This window comes from Vigna umbellata, chromosome 11 (genome assembly GCF_029865625.1).
Source record: "Vigna umbellata cultivar VRB3 chromosome 11, Vumbellata_1.0, whole genome shotgun sequence".
NCBI classification, from domain to species: Eukaryota; Viridiplantae; Streptophyta; class Magnoliopsida; order Fabales; family Fabaceae; genus Vigna; species Vigna umbellata.
Window position 1 is genome coordinate 18,790,261 of NC_142175.1, and position 7,449 is coordinate 18,797,709.

The window sequence follows — 7,449 nt, forward strand, 5'->3', positions numbered from 1 at the left end:
GAAAGATAAAACCCTAGAAAGGTGAGAAAGGAGTTGTAGCATCCAAAATCCTCCTCCAAGGGGTGAAAGAGTGTGTTTCTGCTTCGTCCAACTCTCTTATTTCCAAAATTTCAATAAAAACATGATTCAAAGCTAGTTTCTGAGTCATAAAGGTTGTCTTTAAGCTCAAATTTAAGTATAAAAATAAGAGTTTTTCAACTGTTATCACAACCCCAAACTTAGAACTTTGATTGTTCTCAAGAAAACAAGATGTAACTCAATCTTCCACCAATCCGTACAATGGTTCACCATATTCAAAACTTCTTTTCTCAAGACAAGTAAATACTTAAATCAGCTCATCACAAAGAATTTAGTTAAGATGCACACATGCTTTAGTGTTCACATAATCCCATAATATCCAACAAATGTTATTCTCATGAATGATCAATCAACTAAGCATAGATGAAATTATGTGCTCATGGAATTTGTCCTCACCAGAAAAAGTGTTTCACTCAAACACTGATAAGTGCATATTTATTCCCACATTTATGCTTTAAAATTCAAATTTTTTATAGAATAATTGTGCTTAAATGATTGATTTTAAGTGAATTTGTGATGATTGGAATTGTTGGGTTTCAGAAATAAAGAGACGTAAAAAGTAAGTTTTGGCGCATAAATTATTCTTGGATGTTCTAATGTTTATTTGTGCAGTTGAGAATATAAGTTTTATTGGTCCAAATGGCAATTCAAGGCCCAAAATCAGGTTTTATTTGGAAAATAATGTACAGATGGGCCAAACAGGCAGACTTTACCCTTGCACCCCCTAAAATCCCTACATACACTCCTATTTCTGAAACAGGCCAACTACCAAGCCCAAACACTAAGCCATTTCTACTACACCTCCCTAAGTTTCCTATACACACCCCTCCTAAGCCAAACTTCACCAGATCGTGCCACGTGGCAATCCATCACTAACATATTAACCACTCAAATGATGTCACATCACTGATCCTTGCACTCACTAGTGAACCAGTCAGAACGCGCCACCTCAGCCCTAACACATGAGCATCATCTTCCACCCATTGAAACCCTAACCCTAGCCGCCACTGCCGTGCCGCCGTCACCACCACGCTGCGCCGCTCCGCTGCCAACCTCAGCGCCATCGCTTCGTCACCGACAACCCAAAGCCGCCATCACTTCGTGATCCTCGCCGCTACCATGACCGCAACCAGTCTCGCCGCCGCGCATTCCTCCTCCGAAATCATCCACGCTTCTCGCGCACCATTGACGCAACCATCAACACTGCCGTCACTGTCGTGCCACCACCACACCGTGAACCTTCCTTCTCTTTCGCGTAAGGGTTCGAAGCCACCACGACCACCATCGCCGGAGTCCCGATTTGCCTCCATCTTCCTCACACAGCACAACCCTCAACGTACACCGCCATCTTCGTCGCTCTACCAGAATCGCGAGACCGCCATCAAACCTGAAATGCAGAAAAACATCCACAGAAACCCCAACATTGCGCCTTCCTATTCGCGATTCAAGCTTCTTCGCCACCGAACCTGCAAAAATCAACCATCACCATCGTTCATCTTCTCCATTCTCGCGTCACCGTCACTCCATGGACGCCGCACCTCATTCTCGAAACTTGCAAGAACCCTAACCCAGATCCAGAAAAGTACAACAAAAACCAGAAGCAAATTGTGCCACCATGGGAATCATGAGATCAAGCCATAACATCTTTTCCTCCGTAAGCATTCAAACCTGCAAAGAAGGAGCAAAACTTAACGCAAAGAGAGAATAGGCGTGGCGGCACAAAGAAACGCGGCGTAGGGCAAGCCTTTGCCCAAATCTGAACCCTAATTTGGGAGAAAGGGGAATGCCACATGGTGAGCTCTCATTGGGCATGCCTCTCTGGTCAAAACTAGTCAATGTTGTTTGAATCTGGTCAAGGGTGGTCAACTGAGGGGTTTTCTTGCAATTTCAGAAATTCAGAAGGGGCTAAAGTGTAGATAGAGGAAATTTCAGGGCATTTGTGCAATTTTGGAAATTCAGAAAAGCTAAAAGATAAAATTCAGTTGTTGAATTAATTTAATTTGGGAATATCAACTGAATACTCAGAGTCCAAGCCCGATCAAGCCTATATAAAGAGACCCAGGGACTTCACTTCATTCATTCATGCTCTCATACTCCTCTCACTTTTCTTTCATCTTGTATTCAACTCCATTCATGGAGAGTTAAGCATCTAAGGCTATTCTGCTGTAATTCCATTATGGATTCTGAGGTTAGATTGATGTAATACGATTGTTTCCTTTGATTATTGATTTAAGTTGTTCTTTCTCTATGTCTTTCATCTCTCTATCTTGTTAAGAGTAAAGATTTTTGCATCATAATGTGTTTGAATCTACATGCATATTGATTACCTAAGCTGTGTTAGAGGCGATGCCATTCGGTATGATCCTGACTCTATCAAAATAAATTTACGTACTGAATGGGCTGGTGAGCAGTGTCAGTTCGCTCTTTATATGGAGGAAGGAACTGATTTTGATGATGTGGAGAGCGTTTTATTGTACTTGGAGGACACTTCCAGAGGAACAAAAATGGTGTAGTGGTGAACATTAGGAGGACTGATTTAACTCCTTTGGAAAAGTATTGCATGACATTCTCTCATGCCAACATTCAGTCGTGCTCCCATGTTTCAAACATCACTGTCAACAGGGCACTTCTTCTCTATTGTGTGCTCAGAAATATGAGCATTAACATTGGCCAGGTGATAGCCAATGAGATACAGGTGTGTGCCAACACTATGAACAACAAGGCACCTTTAGGAAATCCCTCCTTGATTACGCACCTGTGTGAGATAGCTGCAGTGAACATCTCTGCTCCACCATTTGAGAGGCCGAGGAAAGCCATTGATGAAGCCTATTATAGGCAGTACTGTGGAGGTGAGGAGGCAACTCAGCTAGTTCCACCATGTCGTTCTCGTAGTGGGAGAGGACCAGCACAGAGTCAGGCATCTATAGAGACTCATGATGCAATGCCATTCTAGATGAGGGACATGTATATGTCTCTTATAGATGCTCAGATGCAGTCCATCCATAGAGGGCAGGTGGCCACTGCTGAGATGATTATTGGGATGTATGATACACCCCCAGCACACAGGTGGACTATGGACGAGTTCCATAACGTGGTGGCATGGCCAAAGGAGAACGTGCAGGGCAGTAAAGCTGGAGCAGCTGAAGCTTCAACTATGGAGGAAGATGAAGATGATGACGCATCTGAGGATGCTAAAGATAATGAAGAGGAGGAAGATACAGATGACAACACAGGCTGATGAGGGGTTGAGATAACATATACTAATGGATGCTATCAGTGCTAGAGCAGGATCTTTTATATCTTTTGTTTTTTACTTCGTGAACTTATTTGCTGCTGTTTTTAGAATAGGGTTGATGTACTCAATTTGAAACTTTCTCTATTATGATGGTTTGCTTGTGACTGTTGTGTGATAAGTAATGCTTGATGATGTTTTGATCTTGATTGATGTTGAGAATGTGCACATTATATGCTTATACAGGTGGTTCACAAGCTTTGTGAACAAATGCATGATGTTGTGATTGTGATTATGATGTTGAGCAGAATGTGTATGTGGAATGTGAATGAGCTTATATGTGAGATTTTGAGCTCTAGAGTTGTTGTGATTGAATGCTATTATTTTGAAAGCATGAATGACTTTGCCCAGGATTTCTATGATTGAAGTATTTGCTTGTTTGCATCATATGATCAAGGCCATTTGTTGGTAACCCTTTTGTTAGCCAAATGTATGATTATAACCCAATTAAAAGAGAACACTATGTGTTTTATCCTTTGAACTCGTAACCTTGAACAAGATAGAAAACCCTCTTTGAAAAAGCTTTACCTTGAGTTAAGTTGAGAACATTTTGTGGTATTGATAAATGTTCAAGTTTGGGGTTCACTACAAGAAAAGCGTTATTTTCCGAAGGAATAATACCGACGGCCTCTGGGGCCTTCGGTAAAATTGACTTACCGAAGGATGTACCGACAGTCATGTAAGTGGTTGATTACCGAAGGCTTTTTAAGTTTACCGAAGGCTCCATAGACCGTCGGTATATTAATCGACCTAATAAAATGAAAATTTGGGATTTCCCTCTCTATTCTCCCAATTTTTGTTTCCGTAGAACCTCTCCCCCAAATTTTTCTCTCTCACTTCAGAACTGCAGTTTAACCCATTTGTTGCTGCAATTGGTGTGTGGACGTTAGGATAGTGACGGTAAGGAGGGTGGTGGTTGACGAAATTAATTATTCTGAGGGGGCTGGTCGAGGGTGGTGGTTGGTGTTGCGACTTGACGACGGTGTTCTGGCGACCTCACCACGGTGTGCTCTGAAGTTAAAGGAACTTGGTCGACGGACTTCGTTGGAGGGGCCACTGTGGGCTTCTATCGCTGTCGTGCTCTACAAAGGTTGCCATCGTCTAGGGCTATCTTGGTTGAGGTAAGTTGTGCGTTTAAAAATTCGTTCTGAGTTTAATTGTTCTTCAATCTGTTTGATGTTCTTGTGGCAACAGTGTCTGTTGATGTTCTTCAATCTGTTTGATTTCTGTTTTATTCCCCTAGAATGCTTTGTAAGTGATCACTGGTTGTATTGATTTTATTGTTCCTTTGTCTCTTGGGTGGTACTTGAACTTTAAGGGGGAAGATCCGTGAAGTACTAAGGAATTGGCTTGAGAAGAACATCCAAGTCATAGTTGTAACTGATGGAGAACGAATCCTGGGTCTTGGTGATCTTGGTTGTCAGGTAAATTCCATTATACCTGTTTACATTTATTATTTATGAGTTATAATGAATCACAAAATCTGATGTTATAATATCTGCTTTACTGTATTCTTAGGGAATGGGAATACCAGTGGGGAAACTTTCTTTATATACAGCACTTGGAGGAGTTCGCCCATCAGCTGTAAGTATATTTGATCACACTGTTAACCTATAAGTTATGCCTGTCATAAACATATAATCATCTGTTTCTTTGTATGAAGATCTTAACTTTTTTTTCGGACATTACAAATTGTTGTGCATATTGTAACTTTCGTTTCTTAGTAATCCTGTAATGTTATGTTTTTCAGTGTTTGCCTTACCATTGATGTGGGTACAAACAATGAGCAGTTGCTGAATGATGAATTATACATTGGGCTAAAGCAAAGACGTGCAACTGGGCAGGTTCGTGATTTATTTTCCTTGCTCAATTATGTGAAATTAGTAATTTTTAATTTCAGGCATCCTAATTTCCTATTATGCTAAGTACCTACTCTGTTTCAACTTCTTTGGTTCCAGGAGTACGCCAAGCTTATGCACGAATTTATGACAGCACTCAAGCAAACTTATGGAGAAAAGGTCCTAATTCAGGTATTAACAAGTGTTTCAAGAGACAATATTTCTTGGCATATTATACTGTAGTATTTGCTAGTTTCGTTTTTCTGATTTCTATACCTGTTTTGTCATGTATTTAGTTTGAAGACTTTGCAAACCACAATGCTTTTGATCTGGTCGAGAAATATAGGTCAACACATCTGGTCTTTAATGATGATATTTAGGTAAGAAATTTCTGTTCACCAATGAATTCAGGTACTTACCTATACTTATAACCTATAACCAGCCCTGATATTGTGTCTACTGTGTTCCAGGGAACAACATCGGTTGTCCTTGCTGGATTAGTTGCAGCTCTGAAATTGGTTGGTGGTAATTTAGCTGATCACAGATTCTTGTTTCTTGGTGCTGGAGAGGTGAGTGTGTACAATTATGGGCTCACGTTCCTTATTGGTCATAGATAAAGATTGGCCTGTTTTTATCCTTCTGGCTTAATTGCATTGTCTTGCGGTTGCAGGCTGGCCGAATAGCAGAACTCATAGCACTTGAAACATCAAAACAGGTTTGTTAGCTGCTTTTAGTGTTGTGTTTTTTTTTCCTGTGGAGGATGGTGAGCATGTTGAGATGTGAACAATGCATGTTAGTAATTAAGAAACTACATTTGTTTATGCAGACAAATGCTCCACTGGAGGAAGTGCGCAAGAATATTTGGTTGGTGGACTCAAAGGTTGTCTAAAACCCAATTTAGCCCCACCTGTTCGAAGTAGATTCTCATCTTCCATTTCATTAATCTTTTGTTTAAACTTTAACAGGGATTGATTGTTAGCTCCCGCAAAGATTCACTCCAACATTTCAAGAAGCCCTGGGCTCATGAGCATGAACCTGTTAACAATCTTTTAGATGTTGTTCATGTATGATTGTTTATCTTTTAGAAGGAAATTACCGAAGGCTTCCGCCCTTCGGTAATTACCGAAGGCTTTTGGCCCTCGATAATTACCGAAGGGCAGAAGCCCTCGGTAAATGTTAGCGACAAGGGATTTACCGAGGGCTCTTTGGCAGTCGATAAGCCTTCGGTAATTACCTTCTACCGACGGTTTTTGGCTGTTTCCGAGGGCTTCTGGCCTTCGGTAATGTCCTTCTTTTTTGTAGTGGTTGTTGGAAAGTTTAGAAAGGGAAACTAAAAAGCATTGAGCTAAAAGTTAAGCATGGTTGTGTTTAGATGATTCTCTTAACTCAAGGGTTTTGTGACTAAGAAAAACCAATTATCATATCAAGTAATAATAAATGGTAAGACCAAGTATCGTTTCCTAAAGGACTCACGACTTAGACAGTTATGTGATTTCTTGATTAAATTAGACTTGTAAACAAAATCATTGTGGTTGAATTACGAAAAATAAACATGAATGCAAGTTTTGATCAATTGGATTGAAAGATGAACAAATTATTGATGTAAAATATGGAATGATGATGTTGTTGGGGTTTCCGACTTATCCTATCCACTCTCATGTATTCATGAATTCATCTTTCTTCATTAATGTTAATGCCACTTTCTAATTTACCTTAAACCTGATGTCTTAGTGAAAAAAGCCTACTTCTAATCACTAGTTTACAATGTCTTGTCTCCCTAGAAATTAATCATGCATTACATTCTCACAGAAGCTTAAAGGCAATCGATCCTCCTATTCCTATGTCTAGGTAATATTGCTTTCGGGAGAATTTCTCCAGTTCTAGATTTCCCCGTATGTGTCCATATCGACAAAATCAATAATCATGCAATTGAATGAGTTAAACAAAGCATGCATAGAGTAAAGAGAAAAAACCCTAACAATTAATGAAGTAAAGCATATATAATCAAGAATCAATTTAATACATTACAGCGTTTCCCCAACAACAATGGAAGTTTAGTTCACGATAGACATGGTGAAACTAGATGGAAATAATGAAAAGAATGAAAGATAGAACCCTAAAAGTTGAAGATCAGAGCTTCCGTATCAAAATCCGCCTCCAAGGGGTGAAAGGAGTGTAATTTCGCCTCTTTTTGTCTAAAGATATCAACCCTAGGTCGACTAAACCCTTAAATAGTTTATT

At 40.0% G+C, this 7,449-nt stretch overlaps 1 pseudogene; it reads left to right on the top strand.

The window, feature by feature from the left end:
• Positions 1-1,197: 1,197 nt before the first annotated feature.
• LOC148191083 (NADP-dependent malic enzyme, chloroplastic-like) lies at positions 1,198-6,278 on the top strand (annotated as a pseudogene).
• Positions 6,279-7,449: the final 1,171 nt, after the last annotated feature.